This window comes from Oryctolagus cuniculus, chromosome X (genome assembly GCF_051225735.1).
Source record: "Oryctolagus cuniculus isolate XC-2025 breed Fujian yellow rabbit chromosome X, ASM5122573v1, whole genome shotgun sequence".
NCBI classification, from domain to species: domain Eukaryota; kingdom Metazoa; phylum Chordata; class Mammalia; order Lagomorpha; family Leporidae; genus Oryctolagus; species Oryctolagus cuniculus.
The window spans coordinates 133,787,772-133,804,158 of NC_142888.1; the positions used below are offsets into that span (position 1 = coordinate 133,787,772).

At 39.5% G+C, this 16,387-nt stretch overlaps 1 protein-coding gene across 1 annotated transcript in view; it reads left to right on the forward strand.

Annotated features, from left to right (window-relative positions):
• SPRY3 (sprouty RTK signaling antagonist 3) overlaps positions 1-16,387 on the forward strand; it is a 136,065-nt gene that overhangs the window by 7,320 nt on the left and 112,358 nt on the right. The window lies entirely within an intron of this gene.

Here is a 16,387-nt window from a genome sequence, read left to right on the forward strand (position 1 = left end):
ACAAACATTATTCAGCTAATTTTTCAGAGATTAGGTTACTGAATGGAAATATCAGAGTACTATTTTCAGCAAATACAGGAAAGCAAATGGCAGTGATGTCCAGAATATCAAGGACAGCTATCCACTGTTCCTTTGGAGTTTCAGGATGACTTGTATTCTAATCTTAGCCAGTCTGAACACACATAAGATTCCTTTCACAAGATTTTTTCTGCAACATTCTCATCCATTCAATTTTTGTCCTATATTTCCCTTTTCTCATTTAAAAACAGCCAGTAATTCTATTTTAGGACATCTACATAGAATAGTTAATAATTTTAATTACATATATTAATAACTTTTAACCATTAGTGAACTTAAGCTTCACTCACCAGTAGAAAGCAAGCAACCATTGCACATTGTTTGTCAGCAATCTGTAGGTTAGCATAATTTCTAGAAGCATGTGCTTTCTCACAGTACAATTAGTGTGGCACAGAACATGCTAACAGTCCCAAATAACTTTAGTCTCTCTATAATAAGAAGTAAAGGTTTATTCTCTTATATTTTTTCTGTTTTGGCTAGGCATGAGAAAGAAAGTGTTGTTTGTATAAAGACTTCACTCAGCCTCAGTTTTCCATTCATGATTTTAGAATGTTAACACCTATGAAGAAAGAAAATCTTCTTCAGGAGAATTTTCTCCTACATTGATTTAACTCACTTATTTACAGTAATTATGCTTGACTGCTTATAAAAACAGACTAGCTCAGGGCTAAGCCCCATCAGGTCCTCTGAAAATAAGATGCCAATGCGAAGTTACAAGTCTAGAGAACTACTGTGGGTAATAACTGGGAAGACAAAGAGAAAAGGAGCAGGAGCAAACAGAACACAATACAGGTCTAAAACTTGCAAAAGGAGGGGAAAGGAAGGATATCCCAGTAGGCATATCCAGAATAAATTAAAAAAAATTTTTTTTGACAGGCAGAGTTAGACAGTGAGACAGAGAGAGGCAGAGAGAAAGGTCTTCCTTTTCCATTGGTTCACCCCCCAAATGGCCGCTATGGCCGGCGTGCTGCGCCGATCTGAAGCCAAGAGCCAGGTGCTTCCTCCTGGTCTCCCATGCGGGTGCAGGGCCCAAGGACCTGGGCCATCCTCCTCTGCACTCCCGGGCCACAGCAGAGAGCTGGACTGGAAGAGGAGCAACTGGGACAGAATCGGCGCCTCAACCGGGACTAGAACCTGGTGTGCTGGCGCCGCAGGCGGAGGATTAGCCTAGTGAGCCGCGGCGCTGGCCAGATCCAGAGTAAATATTACTATAGATTAAGAGAAGCACACATTGGGAAGAAATGGCTTTTGAATTTCTCTTGTGTTCAGAAATTGCTTGGTGTGCCTGGAGATGGAATAGTCCTTGGTCAAGTGTTACAAAAATATTACCTTAAAGTGCTCTTGAAGAAGGCTGTTAGCTGACTCTACTCCTCATAGGGAAAACTGGGATAGTTGGTTAGTCAGGTGGAGAATATGTTAATTTGGGAGCAGTTAATAAAATCCCATAGGAACCCTCTAGAAAAACAATGATATTTACTGCATTTTCTGGGAGAAATTCTATATTATAGTGGTTCTGTTGGACTAGAGGAATGTCAAAACCTTGAAAATGTCAAAGGTTTTATATTTCTTTCTTTTTAATATTTACTTTATTGGGGCCAGTGATGTAGCACAGTGGGTTAAATTGCTGGCTGTGATGCTGGCATCTCATATGGGCACCGGTTCGAGTCCCAGCAGCTTCACTTCTTTTTTCTTCAGGGTTTCTTTTAATAGAAAGCTTTTATTTAATAAATATAAATTTCATAAGAACAACTTTTGGATTATAGCGATTCTTCCCCTCATACCCACCCTCCCACCCCCAAACCATCCCACCTCCTACTCCCTCTCCTATCCCATTCTTCATTAAGATTCATTTTTAATTATCTTTATATACAGATCAACTCTATAATAAGTAAAGATTTCAACAGTTTGCACCCATACAGACACACAAAGTATAAAGCACTGTTTGAAGACTAGTTTTACTGTTAATTCACATAGTACAACACATTAAGGACAGAGGGCCTACATGGGGAGTAAGTGCACAGTGACTCCTGTTGTTGATTTCACAATTGACACTCTTATTTATGACTTCAGTGATCACCCGAGGCTCTTGTCATAAGCTGCTAGGGCTATGGAAGCCTCTTGAGTCCACAAACTCTGACATTATTTAGACAGGGCCGTAATCAAAGTGGAAGTTCTCTCCTCCCTTCAGAGAAAGGTACCTCCTTCTCTGATGGCCCCTTCTTTCCACTGGGATCTCACTCACAGAGATCTTTCATGTAGATCATTTTTTTGCCACAGTGTCTTGGTTTTCCATGCCTGTAATGCTTTCATGGGCATTTTAGCCAGATGGCTTAAGGGCTGATTCTGAGGCCAGAGTACTATTTAGGGCATTTGTCATTCTATGAGTCTACTGTGTGTCCTGCTTCCCATTTTGGATCCTTCTCTCATTTTTAATTCTATCAATTATTATTATCTGACATTTGGTCTTATTTATGTGATCCCTTTGACACTTAATCCTATCTTTATGATCAGTTATGAATTTAAAATGATCACTTTAACTAGTAAGATGGCACTGGTATCTGCCAACTTAATGGGATTTGAAAACCCATGGCAGGATTTTAGCTCTACCCTTAGGGATAAGTCCGAGGGAACATGTGCCGAACTGTACATCTCCCTTTCTTATTCCCACTCTTTTTTTTAAAATAGGGATCGATTTTCAATTGGATTTAAATACCTAAGAATAATTGTGTGTTAATTACAGAGTTCAACCAATAGTATTAAGTAGAACAAGAAAAATACTAAAGGGATAAAGTATTAAGTTGTTCCTCGACAGTCAGTACAAGAACTGATCAAGTCACTGTTTCTCATAGTGTCCATTTCACTTCAACAGGTTTCCTTTTTGGTGCTTGGTTAGCTGTCACCGATCAGGGAGAACACATGATATTTGTCCCTTTGGGACAGGCTTAATTCACTCAGCATGATGTGCTCCAGATTCCTCCATTTAGTTGCAAATGACCGGATTTCATTTTTTTAAAAATTTTTTACTGCTGTGTAGTATTCCATAGAATACATATCCCATAATTTCTTTTTTTATAATTTTTTAACATTTGTTTATTTTATTTTAAAGTCAGAGTTACACAGAGAGAGGAGAGGTAGAGAGAGAGAGAGAGAGAGAGAGAGAGAGTGGTCTTCCATCCGATGGTTCACTCCCCAGATGGCTGCAATGGCCGGAGCTGTGCTGGTCTGAAGTCAGGAGCCAGGAGCTTCTTCTGGGTCTCCCATGCGGGTGCAGGGGCCCAAGGACAGGTGCTTCAGGCCAGGGTGTTAACCCGCTGTGCCACATGCCGACCACAATATCCCATAATTTCTTTATTCCGTCTTCCATTGCTGGGCATTTAGGTTGATTCCATGTCTTAGCTATTGTGAATTGAGCTGCAATAAACACTGAGGTATGGATAGCCCTTTTATTTGCCAATTTAATTTCCCTTGGGTAAATTCCGAGGAGTGGGATTGCTAGGTCATATGGTAGGGCTATATTCAAATTTCTGAGGAATCTCCAAACTGTCTTCCATAGTGGCTTTACCAGTTTGCATTCCCATCAACAGTGGATTAGTGTGCCTTTTCCTTCACATCCTCACCAGCATTTGTTTTTCTGTTGATTTCTGTGTGAAAGCCATTCTAACTGGTGTGAGGTGAAACCTCATTGTGGTTTTGATTTGCATTTCCCTGATTGCTAGTGATCCTGAACATTTTTTCATGTGTCTGTTGGCCATTTCACTTTCCTCTTTTGAAAAATGTCTGTTTTGGTCCTTGGCCTGTCTCTTAGGTGGGTTGATTGTTTTGTTGTGGTGTAGTTTCTTTGTGGGGAGCAACTCGGACTAGACTAAGTTACTGGAATTAAGACTAATTCTATGCATCTGCTCTCCCACAATATGGCGCTGAGAAGGGAGAAACAACTTCTACGCAGCTGCCTCTCGCCAATTTGATTGACTGAGCTGCAGGAGCTGATCTTGCTCCTGATTGGAGGAGAGCAGCGTACTCGGCGTGTGGGCAGCCGAGTTGGGATTGGTGGAAGAGGACTATAAAGGAGGAGAGAGACAACATGCACCAGGAACATCTAACAGGAACATCTATCTGAAGGAACACCTGTGCAGCCCCCGAGAGAGCCGGCCGGCGGTGTGCCGCTCCCCCGCGGAAGTGGGGAAAGTGGCTAGGGGGAACCGCCCTTCCACGGAGGTGGAAGGGTCGGTAGCCAACCCAGGAAGAACCAGCAGCAAACCCGGGGAGGGCCGAGCAGACGAAAGAACAACGCAGGGTCCTGTGTCGTTCCTCCACGAAGAGGGGGAGCGACATTTCTTGATCTCTTTGTAGATTCTATTTATTAATCCTTCATCAGTTGCATAGTTTGCACAATTTCTCCCATTCTGTCAGTTGCCTCTTCACTTTCCTGACTGTTTCTTTTGCAGTACAGAAACTTCTCAATTTGGTGTAATCCCAGTTGTTAATTTTGGCTTTGGCTGCCTGTGCTTCGGGGGTCTTTTCCAAGAAGTCTTTGCCTGTGCCAATATTTTGCAGGGTTTCTCTGATTTTCTTTAATAATTTGCTGGTGTCAGGTCATAGATTTATATCTTTAATCCAAGTTGAGTGGATTTTTGTGTAATGTGTAAGGTGAGGGTCTTGCTTCATACTTCTGCATATGGAAATCCAGTTTTCCCAGCACTGTTTGTTGAATAGACTGTCCTTGCTCCAGGAGTTCTTTTTAGCTCTTTGATCAAATATAAATTGGTTGAAGATGTTTAGATTGATTTCTGGTGTTTCTATTCTGTTCCATTGGTCTATCCATCTGTTTTTTTTTTCAACTTTTATTTAATAAATATAAATTTCCAAAGTACAGCTTTTGGATTACAGTGGCTTTCTCCCCCCTATAACCTCCCTCCCACCAGCAACCATCCCATCTCCCGCTCCCTCTCCCATCCCATTCACATCAGGATTCATTTTCAATTATCTTTATATACAGAAGATCAATTTAGTATATACTAAGTAAAGATTTCAACAATTTGCACCCACGCAGAAACACAAAGTGTAAAGTACTGTTTGAGTACTAGTTATAGCATTAATTCACATAGTACAACACATTAAGGACAGAGGGCCTACATGGGGAGTAAGTGCACAGTGACTCCTGTTGTTGATTTCACAATTGACACTCTTATTTATGGTGTCAGTTATCACCTGAGGCTCTCGTCATGAGTTGCCAAGGCTATAAAAGCCTTTTGAGTTTGCCAACCCCGATCTTATTTCGACAAGGTCTTAGTCAAAGTGGAAGTTCTCTCCTCCCTTCAGAGAAAGGTACCTCCTTCTTTGATGGCCCGTTCTTTCAGCTGGGATCTCACCCACAGAGATCTTTCACTTAGATGGTTTTTTTTGTTTGTTTGTTTGTTTTTTGCCAGTGTGTCTTGGCTTTCCATGCCTGAAATACTCTCATGGGCTTTTTAGCTAGAAATGAATGCCTTAAGGGCTGATTCTGAGGCCAGAGTGCTGTTTAGGACATCTGCCATTCTATAAGTCTGCTGAGTATCCCCCTTCCCATGTTGGATCATTATTGTATTTTAATCTCCAGAGTTTTTTTGTGGTTCTTTATTGTTTTTCTTTGTTGATATTCACATTTTGTTCATGTATTATATTCCCATTTTTGTTTAGTTGTTGTCTTAATCTGCTTTGTATTTCTGTAATGAAAAATTTGAATCTCAGTAAGCCATTAAGAAAAGAGGTTGATTTAGCTCACAGTTCTGGAGACAGTATAGTTCAAGCTTATGGCAGCAGTATCTATTCAGCTTCTGGTGAGGTCTTCCTACTACATCAACTCATGGCAGAGAAGTAGAAGGGACAATAGCTATGTATAGAAGATGTTAAACACGTTAGGTAGCCTTTCTTTATACCACCCTGTTCTCATAAGAACTTGTTCATTCTCACCAGGGTGAGAACTTAATCATGGGCAGTCCTACAAGAAAGATATCAATCCTTTTTAATGACTTAATTGCCTCTCAAAGGCTTCACCTCATTTCAACACTGTTAAAGGGGATTAGATCTTGAGTTCTGATGCAGACAAACCACCTCCAAACCATGACTTTCCCTTGTGCCACTCCCCCCCCCCATCCATTGCATCTTTCTCACATACGAAATATAATCTCTCCAGCCTAAAGTCCCAAAATTTTAACTCACTTTAGTGTCAACTCAAAATTCTATGTCCAATGTCTCATTTGAAACTTAAGGAAAAATCCTTCTAGTCGTGAGCCTATGAAATAAAAAAGCAAATTATCTACTTTCAAGTTACAATGGCAGGACTGTTGAAGCACCCCCCATTCACAAAGGGAGCAATGAACAAGTAGAATGGAGTAACTGATCCAAATCAAGTTCAAAAGCCAGAGGGATAGACAGGAAATCCCAAAACTTCTTAGCTAGCATCCTATCATCCTACGCACACTGGGGCTGGAGATAGATTTTATGGGCCTCAGGTAACCCTGCCCTGATAGCTTTGCTGGGCTCAGTTGGTAAAGCTGTTCTCCCGGGTTCGAGTTGCACACTTGTTCCTGCAGCTTTCAGGCTGGCATTGCATGCTGCCAAGTGGTTCTACAGTTATTGGATATCAAGAACAGCCCTGCTTCCATGGACCCTCTGGGCGTTGTCCCAGTGGAAACTTTTCTGTGGCAGCTTTCCCCCTATGGCAGATTTCTGTCTAGGCTTACAGGCAGTTAGGTACACACTTTGAAATCTTCTTAGGGGAAGCCATACCCCCAAAGCTTGAATTCTGCTTTGCTGTAGTTTTAACACTGTATGGTTCTGGATACTGCCAAAACTTACTGCTTGTATTCTCGAGTGGTGCCACAAGCTATGCCTGGACTTTTTTGAACTACTGCTGGTATGGCTAAGTGTCCAGGCAGTCCTGGGCAGTGTCTCATGAAAATTAATGTAGTGGGGCTAGCTCTGTGGTGTAGTGGGTAAAGGCACTGCCTGCAGTGCCAGCATCCCATATGGTCGATGGTTCAAGTCCTGGCTGCTCCACTTCTGATCCAGCTCTCTGCTATGGCCTGGGAAAGCAGTAGAAGATAGGTCAACTCTTTTGGCCCCTGCACCCATGTGGGAGACCAGGAAGACGCTTCTGGCTCCTGGCTTCGGATCGGCAAAGATCCGGCCATTGCAGACAATTGGGAAGTGAACCAGTGGATGGAAGACCTCTCTCTCTCTCTGCCTCTCCTTCTCTCTGTGTAACTCTGACTTTCAAATAAATAAATAAATAAATATTTAAAAAAAGAAAATTACTGCATCCTTGGTATTCTTCCCTTAACATTTTTCCTCATTCTTTATGTGGTCAGTCTTTGATTTTTCTAAATCAAATTATTCTTTTTTTTAGTTTTCTTTTTTTTTATTTAGTAAATATAAATTTCCAAAGTACAGTTTATGGATTACAATGGCTTTCCCCCCCTGCCATAATTTCCCTCCCACTCGCACCCCTCCCATCTCCCGCTCCCTCTCCCATTCCATTCACATAAGAGGGAGGATGAAGGAAATGGGTTCTCAGGTTCCACTGGACAATAAAGTAACTACAGTTCATGATAAAGGGAATGGGAAGATTGATTGTATGGTATGACTGCTTTATGCTGTGTATATCTGTTGAAGGTTTATACTGTACCCCATAAAGTATATAGGAATTTTATGTTAATCCAAAATTTAAAATAAAAATGCTTTAAAGATTTATTTATTTATTTTAAATGGAGAGAGAGAGAGAGAGAGAGAGAGAGAGAGAGATCTTCCATCCACTGGTTCATTCTCCCAAATGACTACAACAGCTAGGTCTGGACCAGGGTGAATTCAGCCAGGAGCCAGGAACTTCATCTGGGTCTCCTGCATTGGTGATAGGTGCACTTGGGTTATCATCCACTGCCTTCCAAACCATTAGCAAGGAGCTGGATCAGAAGTGGAGCTGCGTACAAAAACAGATGGATATACAGCAGTGTCAAATCTAAGAACCCTTTGCTGAGACCTATGTCCCAAAGATTATCTCATACTTTTTCTAAAAGTTTTATGGTTTTCTGTTTTACATATAAGTCCATTATCCATTTTCAGTGATTTTTTTTTTTTGGTAAGTCATAAGGCAGGTGGAGGTTCATATGTTTAACTTTGGGTGTTCAGTAGATCGAGGACCATTGCTTGAAAGGATACCTTTATCACACTGAATTACTTTTGTATCTCTTCACATATCGGTTGGAAATATTTGTATGAGTTTACCTCTAGTTTTTTATTTGGTTTCATTGATCTAAGCATGTATTCCCCTGCCAATACCACACTGTCTTAATTACTTCAGTTAATTTTTCATAAAGTCTCCAATACCATTAGATAGAGAAAGGAAGTCTCTTAAACCACTGAATATTGAAGAAAATGAACCTCAAACCCTATCTTATTCCATACACAAAATTCAGTTTAGCATGAATCATAGATCTGGGCATAAATGTTGAAGCTATGAAGCATAGGAAGAAAACATGGGGAAATATCTTTACAATTTTGTGTTAGGCAAGTATTTCTGAGAATATAGAGAAATAATTAACCAAAAATGATGTCAAAGTTCATCAACATTAATAACTTTTACACATCAAAGACATTGTTATAAATTTGAAAAGATAAACCATGTACTAGAAAGAAAATACTCACAAAATACATGTATCTTATAAAAGTTAAGTATCTAGAATACAAATAGAACTCTTAAAAATAAAAAGGAAACACAACAAAGTCAATTAGAAATGAGCAAAAAACTTGAACAAACATACACTTTACAAAACAAGAAGTATGAATGGCCAATGTAAGGAAAGTAAAATCATCAAGACAAAGCACAGAAACAAATAAAGTATATAAAATGTAAACAAATGATACTTCAAAGTGTTGGTGAGACTGTGGAGAATTTCAACCTCTCACTCATTGCTGATGAAAAAAAAAAATACATGATTTGGGCCATGGCTCACTTGGTTAATCCTCCACCTGTGGCGCCGGCATCCCATATGGGCACCGGGTTCTGGTCCCGGTTGCTTCTCTTCCAGTCCAGCTCTCTGCTGTGGCCTGGGAGGGCAGTGGAGAATGGCCCAAAATCTTGGGTCCATGCACCCACATGGGAGACCAGGAGGAAGTGCCTGGCTCCTGGCTTTGGATCGGTGCAGCGCTGGCTGTGGCGGCCATTTGGGGAGTGAACCAATGGAAGGAAGACCTTTCTCTCTGTCTCTCTCTCTCACTGTCTATAACTCTACCTGTCAAATAAAAAATTTAAAAAGTACATGATTTCTTTAGAAAACTGGTTAGCATATTATTTTTAAAGTGAAATGTACATTTTCTTTATAATTCAGCAATACAACTCCTAGGAATTTACCTGAGATATGAAATTTTATTAATACACATTGTACACATGTATGGTGTGCTCTGAAAATATGTATAAAATTATTGTTAGAAAAACTTTAATGTGTTAAAATGAAGTTGAATGAAATATATTTCAAAACTTAGTTGTGGTACAACAGGTTAAGCCGCCATTGCAACAACTGCATTCCATAGCAGAGTGTTGATTTGAGTCCCAGCTGCTCTGCTTCTGATCCAGCTTCCTACTAATGCACCTGAAAAAGCAACAGAAGATGGCTCATATACTTGGGGCCCTGCTACCCATGTGGGAGATCCAGATGGTGTTCCAGGCTCCAAGTTTCAGCTTGATGCAGCCCTAGTTGCAGCAGCCATTTGGGGAGTGAACCAGCAAATAGAAGATCTCTCTCTCTCTCTCCCTCCCCCCTTCTCTCCCTCCCCCTACCCCACTAGCTGCCTAGCTGTGTTTCTGTTCTATCTCTCTTTCTCTTTCTGTAGCTCCGCCTTTCAAATAAATAATCTTTAAAAAATAAAACAAAAGAAAAATAAAATATACACTCCTACATTCTTCTAAACAAATGTTTATAGCACATTTATTTTTGTTACAGATTTAGCATCCCTAGTCCAAACATATGAAATCTAAAATGTTTCAAAATTTGAATCATTTTGAGTGTTTACATGACATCACAAATAGCAACTTCCACACCTGACCTCATGTGCTCAGTTATAGTCAAAACAGGTACACTAAGAATATTGCATAAAATTGCCTTCAGGCTATGTGTATAAGGTGTATATCAAATATAAATAATTTATATTTGGGTCCTATCTCCAAATCATCTTATTATGTATATGCAAATATCTCCAAATTTGAAAAAATCTGCAGCACTTTTGATCCCAATCACTTTGGCTTAAGTGATACTCAATCTGTAACCCCACACTTAAAGCAATTTGATTGTCCATAAACACATAAGTGGATAAACAAAGTGTGCACCTATAAAATGGAATGCCACACATCCATGTAGAGGAAATGAATTACTCAGAGGCAGCAAAGATGAATAAATTTCATAAATATACGCTCAGCTAAAGCTAGACAAAGGAATGCATATTGTATGATCCATTCTATGTGAAATATAGAAATTCCAAAACTAATCTGTGGTAATAGAAAGCAGAATAATGATTTACTGGGCATAGAGGGGATGTGGATTTACTGAAAAGAGGAATGAGGGAACCCTTTTGAGTGATGATTCTGTTCTATGGCTTGGTTGTGATGTTGGTTACACAGTATCTGCATTTGTTAAAACTCAATGATCCATACAGTTGAGTTCTACACATTTAACTACATATAAAATGGACTTTAATACAAACTAAGCTGGAAAAAAGTGTATTTGGTAGCTAAAAGATCACTATGAGATGTGGAGAACCATAAAAAAGGTTTCTAGCACCAACAACCAAAAAATCACTGCACAACTGATGAGAAGATGAAATCTCTTTTGTCACCACTACTACTACTTCTGCAACAGAAACTCTACATACTGATTCCCACTACTGAATCTTACAGCAGAACTGACTTGTGAGGTGCCAACAGACTGGTTGCTATCACATCACTTCTTATATATTTGTACACTCACAGGCCTCTATCAGTATCAAGGAAACTGGCCCAAATTATGTAAAATAATGGCCTATTTCAGTCACTGGAGAGATAACAAAATTAAATAAGATACTTAGATGTTATCTGGCTCTTCCCCCTCTTTATGGTTGTTATTCTCTGTGACTCCATTTCTTCATGAACTTTTTTTGCTTCCTAGACTCATTTTCTGAGGTACAAATTTCCTAAATGAAAGTCCACATTTTTTCCAGTAGACAAATGGGCACTTTTCTGAAAATAAGCCATAGCTTATTGAAACATCATTACATAATTTATGTGAGAATATAATATTTAAATAATGATTTCACAGAGCTACAGAATTTCAGAAATAGAAGGAATTTTAAACATCTTTTATTTTCCCTGTCTTCACCTGTTACATTACTACTTATCTAATACTGGTCCTGTCCGTAACTTAACTAACTGATCTTCAATTTTTCATGGTTTGCCATTGCTTTTTGTGGATCCAGACTCTCAAGTTCAAAATGTATCAGAAGAATATGCAGTAGACTTGTTTTCTACTCAAGTGACCTTGAGAAACAAAATTTTGCTGATCTCTGTATTTCAAAGAGTATCTTGTACCAGACATTTCATGGAGATTAAAAGCTCTGGATCTAAGTCAAACAAAATTGGGTTTGATTAATAGCTGTGTGAGCCTCAGCAAAATACTTATTCTCTTTGCACCTCAATTTTTGCATCTTTGAAATAAGGTTAATGATACATACTGTGAAGAATTAATGTGAGAATCAAAGGAAATAATGAATATAAAACACCTGGCTCATATTTGGAGCTCAATAAATCACTACTATTTTCCTTATCTGTAGAACACATCATTAGGAAAAGTATTATCTGGCTTTAAAAAAAATCATTCCTGGGGCCAGCATTGTGGCACAGGAGATTAAGCATCTTAGTGATGCCAGCATCCTATAAGTGACTGCTGGTTCAAGTCATGGCTCCTCATCTTCTGAGCCATCTCCCTGCTGATGTGCACCTTGGGAAGCCAAGGGAGGATAGCCAAAGTACCTGGGCCCCTGCCACCCACATGAGAAACCTGGATGGAGTTCCAGACTCCTGGCTTCAACCTGACCCAGCCCTAGTTGTTATGGCCTTTTGGAGAGTGAACCGGCAGATGGAAGGTATCTCTGTGTTTGTGTGTGTGTGTCTCTGTCTCTGTCTCTCTGTCCCTTTCCTTCTCTCTCTGTTTCTCTGCTTTGCAAAAAGGTAAATACATAAATAAATCTTTTTTTTTTCAAAAAAATATTCCTTGTTATACAGGAAGCTGCCCCACCTTTTGAGTCTTCAGTGCAAATAAAAAGATGGGAAAATATGCAGTAAAATGATGCCCTTGTTTATGTAAAAGTTTTTGCTATTTGCATGTTTGAGAGACTTCTTCAGCTACTTTATTTGATCAAAGCACTCTTTCTACTCTCCAAAAATTTGTCTGGTGTTTGTTTATGATGAGTTTCATTTTCAACTACCATGCACCAGATAATGAGCATATCTACAGATATTTTAAGAAAAATATCATAAAAATTATGCAGGGCTGGCACTGTGGCATAGCAAGGAAAGCTACTACTTGCAGTGCTGCCATCCCATATGGGCGCCGGTTCTAGTCCCTGCTGCTCCACTTCCTATTCAGCTCTGCTGTGGCCTGGGAAATCAGTGGAAGATGACCCAAGTTCTTGGACCCTTGCACCCACGTGGGAGACCTGGAGGAAGCTCCAGGCTCCTGGTTTCAGACTGGTTCAGTTCTGGCCATTGCGGCCATTTGGGGAGTGCACTAGTGGATGGAAGACACACACGCTCTCTCTCTCTGCTACTGCCTCTCTGTAACTCTTCCTTTAAAATAAATAAATAAATCTTTAAAAAAGAGAGAGAGAAAAGATTTATTTTTTAAAAAAACTATGCAGCTTTGGAGGAAAATTAGAAATTACAGAAAAACACGAAGAACATTTAATTACCCATAATTTCACCACTTTTTCTGTACACACACACATAATATAGAATCATCTTTATCATTCAATAATCATCACCATCATCAACATCATCATCATCTATTCATGGCCAAACAACACTAAAAATAATTTCTAACTAATTTGCCTTTGGCAAGTGATTTTGTAATATAATATTTTTATAGATTAATTTTAGATGTTATTTAACAGACCTGATAATAGTATATAATAATAAATAAATTATAGTGATGATAATTATCTTGTGCATTGACAGTAATTTAATAGTCAAGTATAATGAGTTTAATTGAATATAGTCAGTCAAAGTGTATTTATCCTTTTTGTTTTATTCTTCAGCAAATTTTTATTAAACACTGCATTAGTTAACTTTGCATCACTATAACTAAACACCTGGGAAAACTAGCTTTCGTTTTTTTATAGAAAGCTTTTATTTAATAAATATAAATTTCGTAAGTACAACTTTTGGATGGAAAACTAGCTTTCTAAAGATAAAAATTTAATTAGTTCACAGTTTGGAGATTCAAGTCCAAGACTGAGTGGTCCCATTAACTTGCCTCTGATAACAATGATAATGGTGGAATATAGAGTGCAGGTGGAGGAAGGATTACATGGTAAGCCACAAAGCAAAGAGTGACTGGGTCTGACTTTGCTTTTATGACCAACTTTCTCATGACATAAGGACCTCCCAATCGATCCACCTCCTAAACACTGTAATCGATTAAGCTTCCACCCTCTTAGTACTATTAACTTTTGACCTTGGGGATTAAACATCTGCACAAGTTTGATAGCAAATTCCGGTTCAAACCACAACAAATGTTTACTGTGTATCTGTTTTGGATGCTAGAAAAACAGTAGAAAACAACAGATGGAAATGACATCCTCCAATCTTGGTTACAAAAATCTAGTATAAAACTACCAGAGATTTTTTTCTCAATATAACACAATGAGATGCAGAAATGTAGAATGATTGAGTCAATTCATATCAATTACTAAGACAGGAGAACCAGGGAACTAAAAAAAGACTACTAATTTTATTTCACATTGCACAACTTTCAGATTTCCATTTTCGAAAATTCTTCTTTTGACTGATTTAAATATTTTTCATTGACAATTATGGAACACAATGTGATATTTTATCTGTGTACATTTTAAAAGATTATTTATTTATTTGAAAGTTAGAGCTAGAACGAGAGCGAGAGAGACAGAGAGAGAGAGAGAGAGAGAGAGATCTTCCATCCTCTGGTTCACTCTCCATATGGCCACAATGGCAAGAGCTGGGTCAGGCTGGAGCCAAGATCCAGGAGCTTCTAGGTCCAAACACTTGGGCCATCTTCTGATGCTTTTCCCAGGCCATTAGCAGGGAACTAGATCAGAAGTAGAGCAGCTGAGACACTAACCTGAACCCATATGGGATGCTGGCACTTCAGGCAGAGGCTTCACCCACTATGCCACAACGCAGTCCCAATATCTATCTATCTATCTATCTATCTATCTTAGAAAGATTAAAAGTATTGAAAATGGAATATTCAAGCCTATACTAGAGAGAATGATATGACATTCCTCAAACACCCATCACTCTGCTTCAACTACTCAATTCATGGCAAGTTTTTTTCCAATTCATATTATTTTAATGCAAGTCCCTGTATTTTATCTTCTCATGTGTACATTTTTAAGTACATATGAGGGGGATTTCATAAAGTTTATGGGAAAATAGAATGAAAAGATATATGAACTTCCATAAACTTTAAATTTTTGTTTGAAAAGGAGAGAGAGAGAAAGAGAGAGAGAGATTGAGAGAGAGAGAGATAATCTTTTGTGTGCTTCTTCAATCCTCAAATGCCCACTACAGCCAGTGCTGGGGCAGGCCAAAGCCAGGGGGTGGAAACACAATCCAAATCTCCAGATCTCTCATTTGGGTGGTAAGGATCCAAGGACTTGAACTATCACCTGCTGCCTCCCAGTGTGCTCCTCAGCAGAAGCTGGATCAGAAGCAGAGCAGCCACTACTTGAAGTAACACTCTGATATAGGAATATAGGATCCAGGCATCTCAAGAAGCAGCCTAACTACTAAAAGACGGTCTACCTTCCCATGAACTTTTTGAATTCCCTTTGTATCTATAAAAGATAAAGACTCTCGGGCAGGCGTCGTAGCACACTAGGTTAATCTTCTGCCTGCGGCGCCAGCATCCCATATAGGCACCGGTGCTAGTCCCGGTTTCTCCTCTTCCACTCCAGCTCTCTGCTCTGGCCTGGGGTAGCAGTAGAAGATGGCCCAAGTACTTGGGCCCCTGCACCCGTATGGGAGACCAGGAAGAAGCACCTGGCTCCTGGCTTCGGATTGGCACAGCTCCGGCCATTGTAGCCTTTTGGGGAGTGAACAAACGGAAGGAAGACCTTTTTCTCTGTCTCTCCATCTCACTGTCTGTAACTCTACCTCCAAAATAAATAAATAAAATCTAACGCTAACTGATGGAGTAAATAAAGGGGAGAGTGATCCAACATGGGAAGTGAGATACTCAGCAGACTCATAGAATGGCAGATGTCCTAAATAGCACTCTGGCCTCAGAATCAGCCCTAAAGGCATTCGGAGCTGGCTGAAAAGCTCATGAGAGTATTTCAGGCATGGAAAGCCAAGACACTCTGGCAAAAGATCTCTGCGAGTGAGATCCCAGTGGAAAGAACAGGTCATCAAAGAAGGAGGTACCTTTCTCTGAAGGGAGGAGAGAACCTCCACTTTGACTATGACCTTGTCTAAACAAGATAAGAGTCGGAGAACTCAGAGGGCTTCCATAGCCTTGGAAACTCATGACTGGAGCATAGGGAGATTACTGATGCCATAGACAGGAGTGTCAATTGGTAAAGTCAACAACAGGAGTCACTGTGCACTTACTCCTCATGTAGGATCTCTGTCCTTAATGTGCTGTACATTGAGATTTAATGCTATAACGAGTACTCAAACAATATATTTCACTTTGTGTTTCTATGGGGGTGCAAACTCTTGAAATCCTTACTTAATGCATACTAAACTGATCCTCTGTAAAAAAAAAAAAAGAAAAAAAAGAAATTATCAATTCCCAACTTGACTCTCACTGGGATTAAACATGACAATAGGTCTGCTCTGATTTCATCATCATTTAAAAAAATCATCTATTATTTTTCACTTTATGTTTCTGTGTGGGAGCAAACTGTTCAAATCCATACTTAATGTATACTAAGCTGATCTTCTGTATATTAAGATAATCGAAAATGAATCTTGATGTGAATGGAAGGGGAGAGGGAGTGGGAAAGGGGAGGGTTGTGGGTGGGAGGGACGGTATGGGGGGAAAGC